Source organism: Pleurodeles waltl, chromosome 10, assembly GCF_031143425.1.
Source record: "Pleurodeles waltl isolate 20211129_DDA chromosome 10, aPleWal1.hap1.20221129, whole genome shotgun sequence".
NCBI classification, from domain to species: domain Eukaryota; kingdom Metazoa; phylum Chordata; class Amphibia; order Caudata; family Salamandridae; genus Pleurodeles; species Pleurodeles waltl.
Window position 1 is genome coordinate 685,267,520 of NC_090449.1, and position 14,953 is coordinate 685,282,472.

Sequence of the window (14,953 nt, forward strand, 5' to 3'; positions counted from 1 at the left end):
CAACACACACCACATCCAACATACACATGTCATACACACACCACACCATGCACACACACACCACCGCCACAGTCAGACACATCCACACAACACCACTGAGTCACACAACCAAAACACCATCGTAACCACACAAACGCATTGGCAGAGAGGCACAATGCACACTTCCACAGGAAAACATACTGCCAGCAACACGTAACAACAGCACACAACCAATACAAACAATAACACTGCCAAACAATGTGTCATATCACACACCACATCCACCCAACACACAAAGTACATCACAGATGCATCACAACATACACACCACCATCATACAATGCCACACAAAACCAGCACAACACATCTCAACAAGTCCATAGCACAACTCACCCAAATAACTCATGCTGCTACACAAATACATCTCACACACTGAAGACACACACAATATTGCACATATACAACACATACATCTAGAAGGTAATGCAGGAAAGGTATGTAAACCTTGTCACCAATGGGTGACTGGTGCAGATATATTTAAATTATGTCCTCATTAAATAAACTAACTATACACAAGAGAGGCCCAATGGCCAGGTCAAATGTGTCTATTGCCCCAGACACACTGGGCAGGGTTCCTGGCCCCAACTTGACTTGTGACTACAAAGTGGCCTCCACATGGCAGGGGCGTCAATGGGCCATGCAGGTACCTCAGGGGTGATGGGGGGACAAGGTGGGGGTTTGGGCTTGGGAGGGGGGTCCTTAGGTTTGTGAGGGAAGTCCTTAAGTTTGGGTTTGGGAGGGGGGCCTTTAGATCTAGATTTTGAAGGGGGGGCTTTTCCCTTTGCATGGCTCTTAGGAGGAGAGTCCTTGCCCTTTGGTGTGGGGGTAGTCTCTGGAGGGGGAAGTGGAGGGGCATGGGCACTACTAGGGGGGCCATGGGAGGACTGGGAGGTGGAAGGACTGGGAATGAGGAGGGCATGAGGGGGCTTGGGGAAACAGGGATAGTGTCAGTAGGAGAGAACATGGCAAACTGATAGATAAATATTTTTTTAGGAACGCAAGGGTGGTCATGGAACGATAGGTGGGAGGAGAGGGAGAGGGAGTGGTTGTGAAGTGTGTTTTGATAGGTGCCTTGGGCGCAGGTGCATGGGAGGAAGGGTCTATGTTGGGTGGGTGAGCGCGGGTGTTTAGGTGTCTTAGGAGGAGGGGGAGAAGATGCAGAGATATGACAGGGTGGATGTGTGAGTGTCTGTTGTGGTAAAAGCAAGTGTGAGTAGTATTGTGTCTGAGAAGGAGGAGGTTGGGGAGTCTGTGTGGAAAATGGATGTTGTTGTGTGTGCATGTGAAGGTTGGCTGTGCGCATGGCGGTGATGGGGCTTGTGGTGCCTGTGTTTGTCGTTGCGAACCTTTCCTGTTTAGGTGGATGAATGCTGGTCTGACTGTGTGCGCTGGATGGTTGTGGGGAGAGCGGTGTGAAATTGCGCAGAGGTAGCTGGATGGGGGATGGATGACAAAGGGACACTGTCTGCCTCAACAAGGAGGCCAGAGGCTGAAAGGATCTCTGCAGGCCAGTCAGGGCACTGTGAATACCTTCCAGGAAGACATTGGTCTGCTGCATCTGTGATGCCAGACCTTGCATGACATTCACAATGGTTGACTGCCCCACAGAGATGGACCTCAGGAGGTCAATAGCCTCCTCATTGAGGGCAGCTGGGCTGACAGGGGAAGGAGCTGAGGTGCCTGCGATGAAGGAGACGTCCACCTTCCTGGGTGAGCAGGCACAGGCAACTGGGTGAGGAGCTACGGGGGCAGTGCTGGTAAGGGAGGGTGTCAGACAAAGATGGTGCTGGGCTGATCCCAGATGGGTCAGCCACCGCCAGGGAAACCCAATCTGAGGAGGAATCCGAAGAGGATGTTGTTGTTCCAGTCTCCCCTGTGGCACTCCCCTAGCCTTCCGTGCCACTGGTCCCCTCAGCTCCACTGGTATCAGCCTCCAGGGTCCTGTGGCCTGCAGCTTCCCCACTCACCGGTGCCCATTCTCCTTTGCCAGATGATGCTGATGCAGACAAAGAGAGAGGAGGAGAGGGAGAGAGCGTGGGAGAGAAAGAAAGGGTCCAGTGGGTTAATATCTACACATCATACACACAGACTGACAACCTAATTAACTTCTGGTATGCCATGCCATTGCATACCTTTATATTTTAAGGCTCAACTTTGGGAAATCAGAGGGGAAACAGAAGCTATGCACTCTATTCCAACTAATATGGGAACATTGGCACCTTTGACTACATGAAAGGGCACATAATGCACAGTATTAGAGTACTTGGCACACACCTATTGTCGTCTACAGAGACCTACCCTGTACTCCTTACTCTATCGACTCTTGCATGACAAGGTAGCATGCTGTTAGAAATAGGGTCTTTGGGTGGCAGTCAGGTTACCCCTTGTCCAAGCAAGGACCCACACTCTAGTCAGGGTAAAGGAGAATCACACTCAGTTAACCCCCGCTAGCACCCTTGGTAGCTTGGCACGAGCAGGCAGGCTTAACTTCAGAAGCAATGTGTAAAGTATTTGTACCAACATACACAGTAATACAGTGAAAATACTTCAAAATCGACACCATGCCAGTTTAGAAAAATAGGTAATATTTATCTAAACAAAACAAGACCAGAACGACAAAAACCCAACGTACACAAGTCAACATATGAATTTTCAACAGAATAAGGCCCTCATTATAACACTGGCGGTAAATTCCTCTTGCCGCCAATCTGACAGCCACCAACTTACTGCTGCAGTGGCGGATATCCGTTCACCATATTATTACAAACACACACACCAATCCAACAGAATACAGCCACATACACAAATCCCCCAGCCCAAAGGTCAGTGATAAACTGGTGCTCCCAAAACCTACACCGCTACGCCAACAGAACAACGCCTACCACATTATGACCCACAAATCACCATGGTGGACATTCAACGGTGGTAAACCATTGGTGGTACATACTGCTGTGCTCACAATGGACACCCACAAACAAAACAACACTACATTGGACAATTCAAACAACACACACCTAACACCCATGCACACACCATACCCACACACCCACACCACTATAAAACACACACCCAGATTACCCACAACCCGTTAAGAATACCAATAAGCACCATCAGACTGACACCACGACCACTGCATCAACTAGACACACACACACCACATACACCCATACATTCCCCACGAACCCCACTTCACACATTCCAACACATTACCCAACACACCCTCACCAACACACATCACAGAACACCCATGGCACTACAAAGGCACCCCCGTTTCACTGAGGAGAAGTTAAGGGTCATGGTAGAGGAAATCCTCAGGGTAGAGCCACAGCTATTTGGAGCACAGTTGCAGCAAATATCAATAGCCAGAAAGATGGAATTATGGCGGAGAATCGTGGACAGGGTCAATGTGGTGGGACAGCACCCAAGAACAAGGGACGACATGAGGAAGAGGTGGAATGACCTACGGGGGAACGTACGCTCCATAGCAGCAAGACGCCAGCTCGCTATACAGAGGAATGGCGGTGGACCCCCACCGCCTCCCCCACAACTCACAGCATGGGATGAGCAAGTATTGGCAATACTGCATCCTGAGTGCCTGACCGGATTTGGAGGAGGACTGGACTCTGGTAAGTCAAATTCCATCATATATCACTCACCATATCTGCATGTCAACACATACCCTCACGCTCACTCTCATCACTCCACTCCATCCCACACACTCCACCATCACATCCCACTAATCCCAATGCCAAGCCCTGCATGCTGTACCAATGCATGGATACCCCTCACAGCCCTGCATGGGCACTCATCACTAAAGCATGCATAGAATAGGGAAACTAACAATCCCACCATACATCAACATACACATGTAAAAGTTGGCAGGGAAACACCAACCATAGTGGGGAAGCCAGGGATGTACAATATGCCATACACATTAACCATAACACTTCATTTATATCCCCACAGGTACCCCTGCCAACATCACTGGAGAGGAGGTGCCAGCACTATTTAGTCCCCCAACAGAAGAGGCTCACAGTGATGACCGTAACTCTGGTCTTCAGGATCTGGACAATCTACCTGGCCCATCAGGGACCACTGGACAGCCAGTTTCGCAAGCCCAGTCACAGACCATTACAGAGCCTCCCCCATCAGGAAACAACACATCACCCACCCAGCGTACCCAAACCTCTGTCCCAGGATACGTCAATCAGAAGTGTGCCCACCTGCACAGGAACCCCAGGCAACACCTCACCCCCAAGACAATCAGGGACCTGTGGTCAGTGGCAGTGGGCACACAGTTCAGGGGACAGAGCTACAGGCCAACAGGGAAACTGGCAGGAGTGCTGTGCACCAGGGGGAGGACAGGACCAGGGAACCGACTCTTCAGGATGCACTCTCTGAGATCCTGGGAGCCTATCAACATTCCCAGGATACAATGGGCCATATCCTAGACAACGTGCAGGAGAACAGGCATTATCAGGGGAGCAGGGAGGACTTGCAGGCCATCAACAACACCCTGATCTTCATAGCAAGGGTGCTGGCAGACATGACCAACATTATGAGGGAGGCAGTGTCACACCAGCGGGCCCCTGCCACTAGCCAGTCGTCTGAACAGCCTTCCACTTCCGCTGCCGTTAGTGGCCAGGAGGCCCCACCACAGGACCCACAGGCCACCAGCACCTCTCCCCCTGCAGAAGGTGAACCACTCCGCAAATATTCCCTGCGATCCAGACAGAAGCCATAGACACTTGCCAAGACCCCCGCCAGGACATGAGACTCTTCTGATTGTCCCCCTTGTGTCCCACTCAGTCACCCTGTCCACCTTGAACTGCCATTGCTCCCCTTCTTATGTCTCCTTAGACAATGCACCTGTGCTACAAACAGATTGGAACAATACCCTGGACTTTCTTCCATCATCACCCCATCCCATTGCACTTTACCCTCTAAATATTAGCAATACAATAAACACCCCTTGATATTAAACGATTTTGAGTATGTCATGTATTTCAAATATGTATTGATTGAAACAGGTGCAACCATTGCAAATAAACTGTACATAGAATGAGCATAGAATCAATGACCTGTGCTGGCTGTTGTGATCACACCAGGAGCATTTGTCAAATCACCAACATCGGCAAAATTAATTGCCAGAGGTAACAGTAAGTGGGCATAGAAGTGGGATATACCAGCTTACCAATGCTATACAGAATACAACCAAAGTCATAGAAATGTAAAGTTGCACTGTCTCACCTGTGTATCATTGGAAGTACTGACAGATCATAGATGTTCTGTTGTCCAGATACTCATCCTCTGCCTCTTCATCCTCACTCTCCACAGGGTCCACTGCTGCCACAGGGGCATCTCCAGTCTCCTCCTCCTGCAGAAAAGGTACATGGCGTCTGAGGGCAAGGTTGTGCAACATGCAGCATGCCAAGACTCTCTGGCAGACCTTCTTGGTTGAGTTGCACAGGGATCCACCTGTCAGATGGAGGCACCGGAACCTGGCCTTCAGGAGGCCAAAGGACCTTTAAATGATCCTTCTGGTTCACCCATGTGCCTCATTATAACATTCTTCTGCCCTTGTCCTGGCATTCCTCACAGGGGTCAGCAGCCATGATAGGTTTGGGCAACCAGAGTCACCTGCAAATATTGAGGGACAACATTTAGCCACACACCATCCTATATGGCCCAGATTATAGGCATGTTCCAACATATACTAGGTGGGAACCAGGGCTCACTTATTAGCCACACCTGTGCCTCTATAGTTGGGCCATCACATGTGGAATGCTGCTATTCCTTTGGATAAAGGCATCATGTACCGACCCAGGATACTTAGCAATGACGTGGTAGATGGACTGGTACGCCAAGCACACCATCTGCACATTCATGGAGTTGAAACTCTTATGATTCCTAAACACCTGTTCATTGTGGAGGTGGGGGGGAAATGCTATGTGTGTTCCGTCAATCGCCCCAGTTATATTGGGGATATGTCCCATTGCATAAAACCCGGCCTTCACAGTGGCCAAGTCCTCAACCTGGGGAAATGCGATATAGCTGCACATGTGTTTTATCAGGGCAGACAACACTCTTGTCAGCACTATTGAGAACATTGGCTGTGACATTCTTGATGCCAAGCCCACTGTCACTTGGAATGAACCAGTTGCCAGGAAATGGAGAACTGATAGCACTTGCAAAAGAGGGTGGAATCCCAGTGGGATGATGGATGGCTGATATCAGGTCAGGCTCCAATTGGGCACAGAGCACTGTGATTGTGGCCCTGTCCTGTCTTTAGGTGAGGATAATGTGCCTGTCCTCCAGTGTAGCCAAGTCCACCAGGGGTCTGTGCACGGGGGTATGTCTCCATCTCCTATTCATCCACAGCGGTAGGTATCAAAGGGACAAAAGAGTGAGGAGTCTGTTACAAACTGAACAATGGAGCCACAACAATAGTCCACAATATGTAAACATGTAATGGGACAGTGCAATTTGTAATGTGTGCGCCTATTTATCCAGTGACACAGCATTATTCCATAGGCCTGTTCCCCATCCCCTGAAATGGCACTGGCCTGTTCTGTGTGGATGCAGGTGGAAATGAGGTAATGCCGCTGACATTGTACGCCGTGGCGGTAGGCGGTCAGGAACCGCTGTACAACTCCTCATTGGTTATTATTGGGCCCTATGGGGTACTGTGGCCAATGGTGATCTACGCCGGTGGTGACGGTATGCACCACCGTGGAAATGACCGGCATTTTCTATCATATTCCTCACTTGTTTCCTGACCTTCCATAGGAGAGGACCTACACTGCATGTGCTGTTGTGATGGAACCTACCATGGCTCATGTGGCAGGGGGAAGGGCCCCAGCCTTCATTTCTGAGGAGTTGGTGAGAGTGGTGGATGGGGTCCTACCCCAGTACAGACTGCTCTATAGTCATCCAGACCAACAGGTGAGTACACTGTGAGCACAATGCATGTGGCATGAATGCATGGAGTACTGTGTGAAGGCATTGTGTAAAGGGGGAGGGGTGTCCTCTTGGCTGGGTTCATGTTGGGTGCTGGGCTATGTGTGTGCCAATGGTGATGGAAACGGGTATGGTGGGCCATTCGTGTTACTGGCTGGACTGTTTGTCTAATGGTGTTCTCCTGGCTGTATTGCCTTTTCAGGTCAGCGCCCATCAAAAGAAGGGTATATGGCATGCCATTGCCAAGGAGGTGCGTACCCTAGGGGTCTATGGCAGGTAGCGCACCCACTGTCGCAAATGGTGGGAGGACCTGAGACACTGGGCACGTAAGACTGTGGAGGCCCAGATGGGAATTTTCTCCCAATGAGGAAGGGGTGCCCGTTGGATCCCTGACCCCCCTGATGGCCCACATACGGGCGGTGGCCTATCCAGAGCTGGATGGGCGCTTGAGGGAATCACAGCAGCCACAAGGGTGTGAGTACAGTGGCCATCATTGAAGCTCATGGCTGGAGAGGTGGTATCCGGGTGGTCATTGTGTGTCAGTGGGTGCCACTAGGCCAGGCCAGACATAGTAGCGTAGGTCCTCTGGTGGCTAAGGGTCTGAAGGGGAATTACTGCCTACCTAGCTTGTTAGCATCCACTACTAGTCAGGGCTGCATGTGTCCCAGGTGTGTTGCAGTTGGCAATGTGTGCTCCTCCTCATGCCTTAGTGGCTAGCAATATCACAGGTAGTGCAAATCATAGTGCGTAGGCCTGTACCCTATCTGTGAGGGTGCTGTGTACACCAACGGTGGTGTTGGTGCCATCATTGACCCTGTGTATCCTTTGTCTCTCTCCCCTCCTTTCTTGTTTTGTCATCCTGTCCTTATGTGTATTACATCTGGTGGAGGAGCAGAGGAACCAGCGACAGAGGGAGATGCATCCCACAGGACCCTGGAGGCAGAGTCCACCGACGCTGAGGGCACCAGTGGGACGGAAAGTGAGGGGAGCACCATGGCAGAGACTGGAGGGGACAACACAGACTCTGATACCTCCTCCGATGGGGGCTCCCTGGTGGTGGTGGACACTTCTGTGAGCACCCCAGCTACAGGTACAGCCTCTACCCCCCGTTCCAGCACCACCCTCCCAGCAGCCCCTCAGCGAGTTGCCCGTCCCCTCTCACCCAGGAGGGTGGGCATCTCCTTTGCCCCAGGCACATCAGGCCCTGTCTCAGTGAGCCCTGCTGCCCTGAATGAGGAGGCTATTGACCTCCTGAGATCCATCTCTGCAGGGCAGTCAACCATTGTAAATGCCATCCAGGGGCTGGCAGCCCAGATGCAGCAATCTAATGCATTCCTGGAGGGCATTCACAGTAGATTGGCGGCCCAACAGAGATCGATTCAGGCTCTGGCCTCCTCTCTGATGGCAGCCATTGTCCATGTTTCTACCATCCCCCCTCCAACTACCTTTTTCCCAGTCCCATTCTCCTCAACCCCAACCCATCCCAAGCACACAGGCAAACGTGCATGCACACAAGACAACACCCAAGAGTGTCACAGGCAAACACATGCACCACACTTCATCCCACAGGCACTCTTACAAACACCATCCAGTTGCACACAGAACAACTTCCACTATTTCCACTGTCTCCCCCTCCTCTTCCTCCTCCTACTCCCCCTCCATCCAACTACCCTGTTATGTCCACACTCACACCTGCATGCACTACAATATTATCCAGTACCAGCATCCTCACCATACCAGGCAGAACACACACCTCACTGGCAGACACCTCCACAACATCCATGCACAGTCCCCTGTGTCCTCTCCCACCGTGTCTGTCCCCCCTCCTAAAGTACACAAACGCACGCACTCAGACACCCAACAGCCATCCACCTCACAACAGCATACAACTAATGCACCGGCACCCAAATCCAGCAGCTAAACACCTCCAACAACCACTCTCTCATCCTCCACTCCCATTACTTCTCCGTCTTCCTGCCCCAATGTCCCTAAAAAGCTTTTCTCTTCCCTGATTGATCTCTTCCCTACCCCTCCACCCATCCTGCACATATGGCCAGGGTATCAAGGACCCAGCCAAGCACCTCAGTCAAACAGTCCACTGGCCAAGTTTCAGCAGCATCTACTCGTGGTGGAAAGGTTTCCAGGCCACAGATACTGAAGGGGGAGGAGCCTGCACCAGCGACCAGGAAGGGGAAGGAGCCTGCAGCAGCCACCAAGAAGGGGAAGGTGCCTGCACAACCACCAAGAAGTGGAAGGTGCCTTCACCAGCCACCAGAAAGGGAAATGAGCCTGCACCAGCAGTTGTCACAGAGCCCCCACCACCAGCCATGGTTGTGCAGCCATCAGAGAATGCAGGAGCTGATCAGGAGCCTCCCACAACCACCACCACAGAGAAGACATCGGAGAATACAGGGGCTGGGCAGGAGCCTCCCACAACCACCACCACAGTGCAGCTATCGGAGGGTGCAGGGGCTGAGCAGGAACCTCCCACAACCACCACCACAGTGCAGCCATCGGAGGGTTCAGGGGCTGAGCAGGAGCCTCCCACAACCACCACCACTGTGCAGCCATCAGAGGGTGCAGGGGCTGAGCAGGAGCCTCCCACAACCACCACCAACACAGTGCAGCTGTCACCACCAGCGGATGCCATATTGTCCAGCCTCCATGGGCTTCTGTTCGGCCTGCCCCCACCAGAACCAGTGGGCAAGTCACCCACCTGAGAAACTGTGGCCTTACTCCCCCCAGAACAAAGCAATGGGCATGTTGCTCCCCCCAAGAACCAGTGTGAATTCACCCACTCCAGAGACTGTGGCCTTCACTCCCCAGTACAAACAGCACAGGGCATGTTACCCTCTCCAGAACCAGTGGTCTTGTTTCCGCATCCGGCTGAGGTCCCTCCTCAACTCTCTGAGGTGCCTGCCTATTTGCCAACTGATGCCCCTGCGGTGTTCTCTCAGTATTGGTGGAATCAAGTGGGGCCCCTCACTTTGCCCTGTGGCGGCTGTGAACTATAAACTGGGCAGTGTCCCTTTTTTGTACATTTGTTCATATCTGTAGCATTGCCACATCGACTTATGATTTTTGATGTTGATCTTATTACGATCACTGTAGTCAATTCCTGATGTCCTTGCATTATTTTGCTGATTATTGTGAACAAATTTATTATCTTGTGCAGCTGGTTGTCTGCATGGTGTGTGTGTGTGTGTGGGGTGTGCGTTGTGCCTGTGTGTATCCCTCTTGTTTTCCGCCTTCCCTCCCTTATGTGGTAGGCAGCTTTACTCACCATTGTCGTCTTCGCCAGCAATGGTGTTCGTGGTGGAGCATGACATAGAAGATCATCAGTAAAACAAGCAGTTCGGGTTCCATGGCAGCGTGGTTCCTCCCTGTGTCTCCAATGGTCAATCTTTTTACTTTTGTGTTATGTTTCCACCAGGTTTTTGATGGTGTTGGTCAAGCCCCGGAATAGGTGTCAGTTTCCTGTTGGGTGGTACATTGTCTTCCGCCTGGCTGTAGGTGGCTACCGCCATGGTGACTGTTGTTTCCGCCCTGGCGGTCGGTGTGGTACATTGGCTGTCTTTCAGAGATGTCACCGCCATGGTCATAATTTAGCGATAGTTATTGCCAGCCTGTTGACGGTAATACCGCCACTTTATCACCCACCGCCAAGGAGGTAATGAGGGCCTAAGAGTCTTAGGGCCATATGTATGAAAAAATTACCTTGCGAATCGCTATTTGTGGTTTGCAAGGCCCATTTACCGAATGGCAATTTGCATTTTGATTCGGTAAAAAGTTGCAAATTGTGAGAAGTTTCGAGAAAGCACACCTGGAGGAGCCTGATGACATCACAAGCAGGAAGTGAGTCATCCCAGGCAGTTTCAGGTGCCACACCCAAACCAGCATCCAGAGAGAGAGCAGCCCAGCCACACAGAGCAGCACTCTGAAGGAGGCAGCACACCTGAGCAAGGATGGACACCTCAGCCCAAGGACTGGAGAAGGGGGATAGAAAGAGGAAGCTCAAATTCAGCGAGCAGGAGCTTGAGGTGCTAACTGAGGAGGTGGTCAGGATCCATAACGGCCTATTTGGCAAAAGCTCACTCCAGGTGCCTGAGAGTGAGAAAAGGAGACTATGGGCGGATATCCAATCAAAAATCTGCGCAATTGGAGTGGCACAGCGCTCCGTAGAAGAAATTAAGAAGAGGTGGTATGACCTGCGGTCCCGTGCGAAGGAGACGGTGGCAAAGAGACTGCAGGAGGCCAGGGGCACAGGAGGCGGTCCACCCACAGATGCACCATCCATCCCATTAGAGGACCTAGTCGAGTCCACACTCCTCCCTGAAGCTGTGACAGAGGTCACAGAGATAGACACCTCCGGCACACCAAGTACCAGCCAAGGTAAGTGCAATATTGATTTGTAACCCCATCTGTGTATGTACAAAAGCCCCTTAGGAATTAGTAAGTAATGTTAAACATTGTGAGAAGTAGTCCAGTCCACATCTTAGAAGCAGCACAACAATGCATTATGGGAGCGGCAGTCCACAACCCAGAGCTGAAAGTAGCACATACAATGTATTTAAGTAGAGCGACACCCAGAGGAACACAACACCCACATCACAGTATAGAGAAGTACCTGTACCTTTATTACCATTGTGTGACCGTAATTGTAACAAACATAACTGACATGCTGCATATTTTCATTGCAGGTGGGCCAGGCCCAGCAGCCATAGCATCAGCAAGCATAGGTGCGACTGACACCCATCCGGCCTCTGATTCCAATACCAGTGGGTCTCTCACCATTGCGCATGTCCGACGCAGGCCCATGGCACTGCCACTGCTGCAGCTCAGCCAAGACTCAGATGAGCAGCAGGAAGGGCCAATTTCCCCATCACCAACAGGCAGGCACAGCCAGATGCAGGAGGTCAGGTGTCAGCAGACCACAAAACCCCGCAGGATGGCAACAAATTCCAGGGCACAGCAGCATGAGGCAGGCGAGGGTCCCTCCTTCTTTGGTGGGCTGGAAGCTGCTATGTTGTAGCAGCAGCGCCTAGAAAATAAAAGGATTCTGGGATTACAAAAGAATTTGCGCCAACATAACACCAACATTGGGGGCCTGCATCTCCAGCTTGAGTCCTTCAATTCTAACATAGAACTGCTTCATGAGGGACAGGTGCAGGCATCACAGGATACCAGAGAGCTCACAAGTGCTGTCCATGAACTATGCAAGGAGCTGCGCCATGTGAGGGTGAGCCACCGCAGACAGAAGCGCAGATTTATGATCATGTTTGCCGGCTTCTGTTGTTCTGTGAACAGGGTGGCAAATGCAACGTCACTGATTGCCCGTCGTGCAGTGGCTGCACAAGTGGAGGCAGCACACAGCAGCAGGGATGTTGCGAACGGACTGGTACAGATCACCAATGTGATCAACAACATAATGGGACAGAGGTCAGACACACCTAGTGAGCTTGCACTGGGGGGCAGAGAGGACAGTTCTAGCCTCAGCAGCGTCGCTGTACCAGCATTGGACACCAGACGGCGCAGTGCCAGGCACAGCACTGCCAGGCACAGCACTGCCACTGAGGCGGACAATAAAGTTGCCAGTGAGGTAACTGGGCACCCGATTGGTGTGCGTGGCCGCAAAAAATGACTGTAGCTGCCAGTGGAGTTTTGTTTGCACTATGACGTAATAGTGCATTACTCAGTTCCTTCATTGTTTCTAGTTTTTCACTTAATCTTTTTTTGCAATTCGTCAAACGCACATTACCTGACTTAAGGTAATACATTTCTTTCACTACAGGTACAGTTGTCAGTGGATTTGTGTCATTCATACTTACGTCTGAAATGGTTGTGTGTGATGTCAGCATGTCTTTGCCTTCCCTCTGCTGCAATGGTCCTGTCTGCTGGCTGTAGGGATGGTATGGGATCATCATCCTCATCAGATTCAGTATCACATATTTCTACAGGTATGCCCCTGGTGGTAGCTATATTGTATAAGATAGCACAAGTGGCCACTACTCTACATGTGGTGTCTGGACTGTACTCTAGTGCCCCTCCACTTTTGTGGAGGCACCGAAAGCGACTCTTCAGCAGTCCAAATGTGCGCTCCACCACGTTGCGGGTTGCCCTGTGTGCTGCATTGTATCTCCGTTCAGCAGGTGTTGCAGGATTGAGGTAGGGCATCATCATGTAGGTGCGCACTGCGTAGGTACTGTCTCCTGGAAGGGACAGAGGGTATGATGAGTAAGTGAGCCATCTGACATCAGCACGCCATCAATGCGCCATTGTATAGAGGGACAATACCTAGTAGATATCCTTCTCCAAACTCCCCAGCTAGCAATCTTGTGTGTATGCCGCTGTGGCGAAAGATGTACGAATCATGTGTGCTCCCTGGGTACCTGGCCACGAGATCAGTTATGATGTAGGAAGCATTGCAAATCACCTGTATAATCACTGAATGTTGGTAGTTCCGGTTGTGGTACACATACCCTGTGGCTGCTGGTGGACAGATTGCTACATGTGTCCCATCTATGGCACCTAGGACGTGGGGGAACTGTGCTATCTAGTAAAATTCAAATTTTGTCTGCTGTATTTCCTGTGGGGTGTGGGGGAATCTGATGTACTGGTGTAGTATGCTCAGCATGTCGTTGATAAATGCATTGAAAAATCTGGAGACGGTACTCTGTGATACCCCCCCAGCTGCTGCTATGACCCCTTGATAGCTCCCTGAGGCGAGTAGGTGGAGGGAGCATAATACCTGCACATGGGTGGGTATGCTGTGAGTCTGTAGTGTTCTGCGCTGCAGTATGAGTTGTAGCTCAGCTATCAGATCAAGTATCATAGCTGAGTTCAACCTATACCTCTCATATATTTCCTCCTCTGTCAGGTTCAAAAGTGTAATGCGCACTCTGAAAATGCTCTCCTGTCTCCTCCTCCCTCTCCTCAAACCTGCCAGAATCCTCATCCTCCTCGCCATTACGTAGAGTGCAGCCCTTGTGGAAAAGAGTCTGAGGCATTCTGAGCCTCTTTATATAGGTTGCACCTGGTTACCACCTGGTTTCACTTAGTGGTATTTTGCATGTGCAAAATGCCATTCTGCGAAAAATCGCAATTTGCGTTTTTTTGATGCATCTCTTTGCGACTTGGATTTTGAGACTCACAATTTGCGCCTCGCAATTTCCTACTGGAAATACCGAATCACAAAATGCGACTCACAAAACTGGGTCGCAACGCAAAAAATCGAAATTTTTGCGATTTCTTATTTTTGGTCTGCAAATGCCTTTCATGCATCGCAGTCCACGTTTTTGCACTCGCAAACGGCCGAATTTTGCGATTTGCACCGTTTGTGAGTGCAAAAAAGTTTCATACATCTGGCCCCTAATCCTTAGAAAACAGTGAGAATGCTGTTGTTACAGAAAGTACCTGGTTAGCGTCAAAAATAAAGCTGCATGGGTGAGCGGACGTCAGAAAAGGGTGGCGATGCGTCTATTCCTTACTCTCAAGCGAGGCCGTGCGTCATTTCCTTTTCAGGTCGCGTCAGCGATATGTCATTTTTCCCCCTTGCAGGAGAGCGATGGGCCCACTTGCACACAGGGCACCTGGTATCCGCGCAGAGTTGGGTTGACTTGGACGCCAAGGTACGATTGCGCTGAAAATCCAGTTGCACGGTATCAGAAAACCGCACTGCGTGGGGTTTGCGTCATTATCAGCCTCTGTAAGTGAGTGTTGCGCATTGTTTCTCCATCCATGATGCTCTGATCTCCCAACTGAGATGCAGGTGGAGCATCAATTGCAGCCGCAAAGCCGGTGGCGTGTCGTTTATCAGCCACGTTGTGGAAGGTGCGTTGAAAATTTCCCCGCACGCCCTCTGGGCATGGATTTTCAGTTCTTGCCTGACAACTTCACCTTTCATGCTCCCAGCGACTGGATAGGTTACCACTTGGCAGGGCTGGAGTCTTGGCAG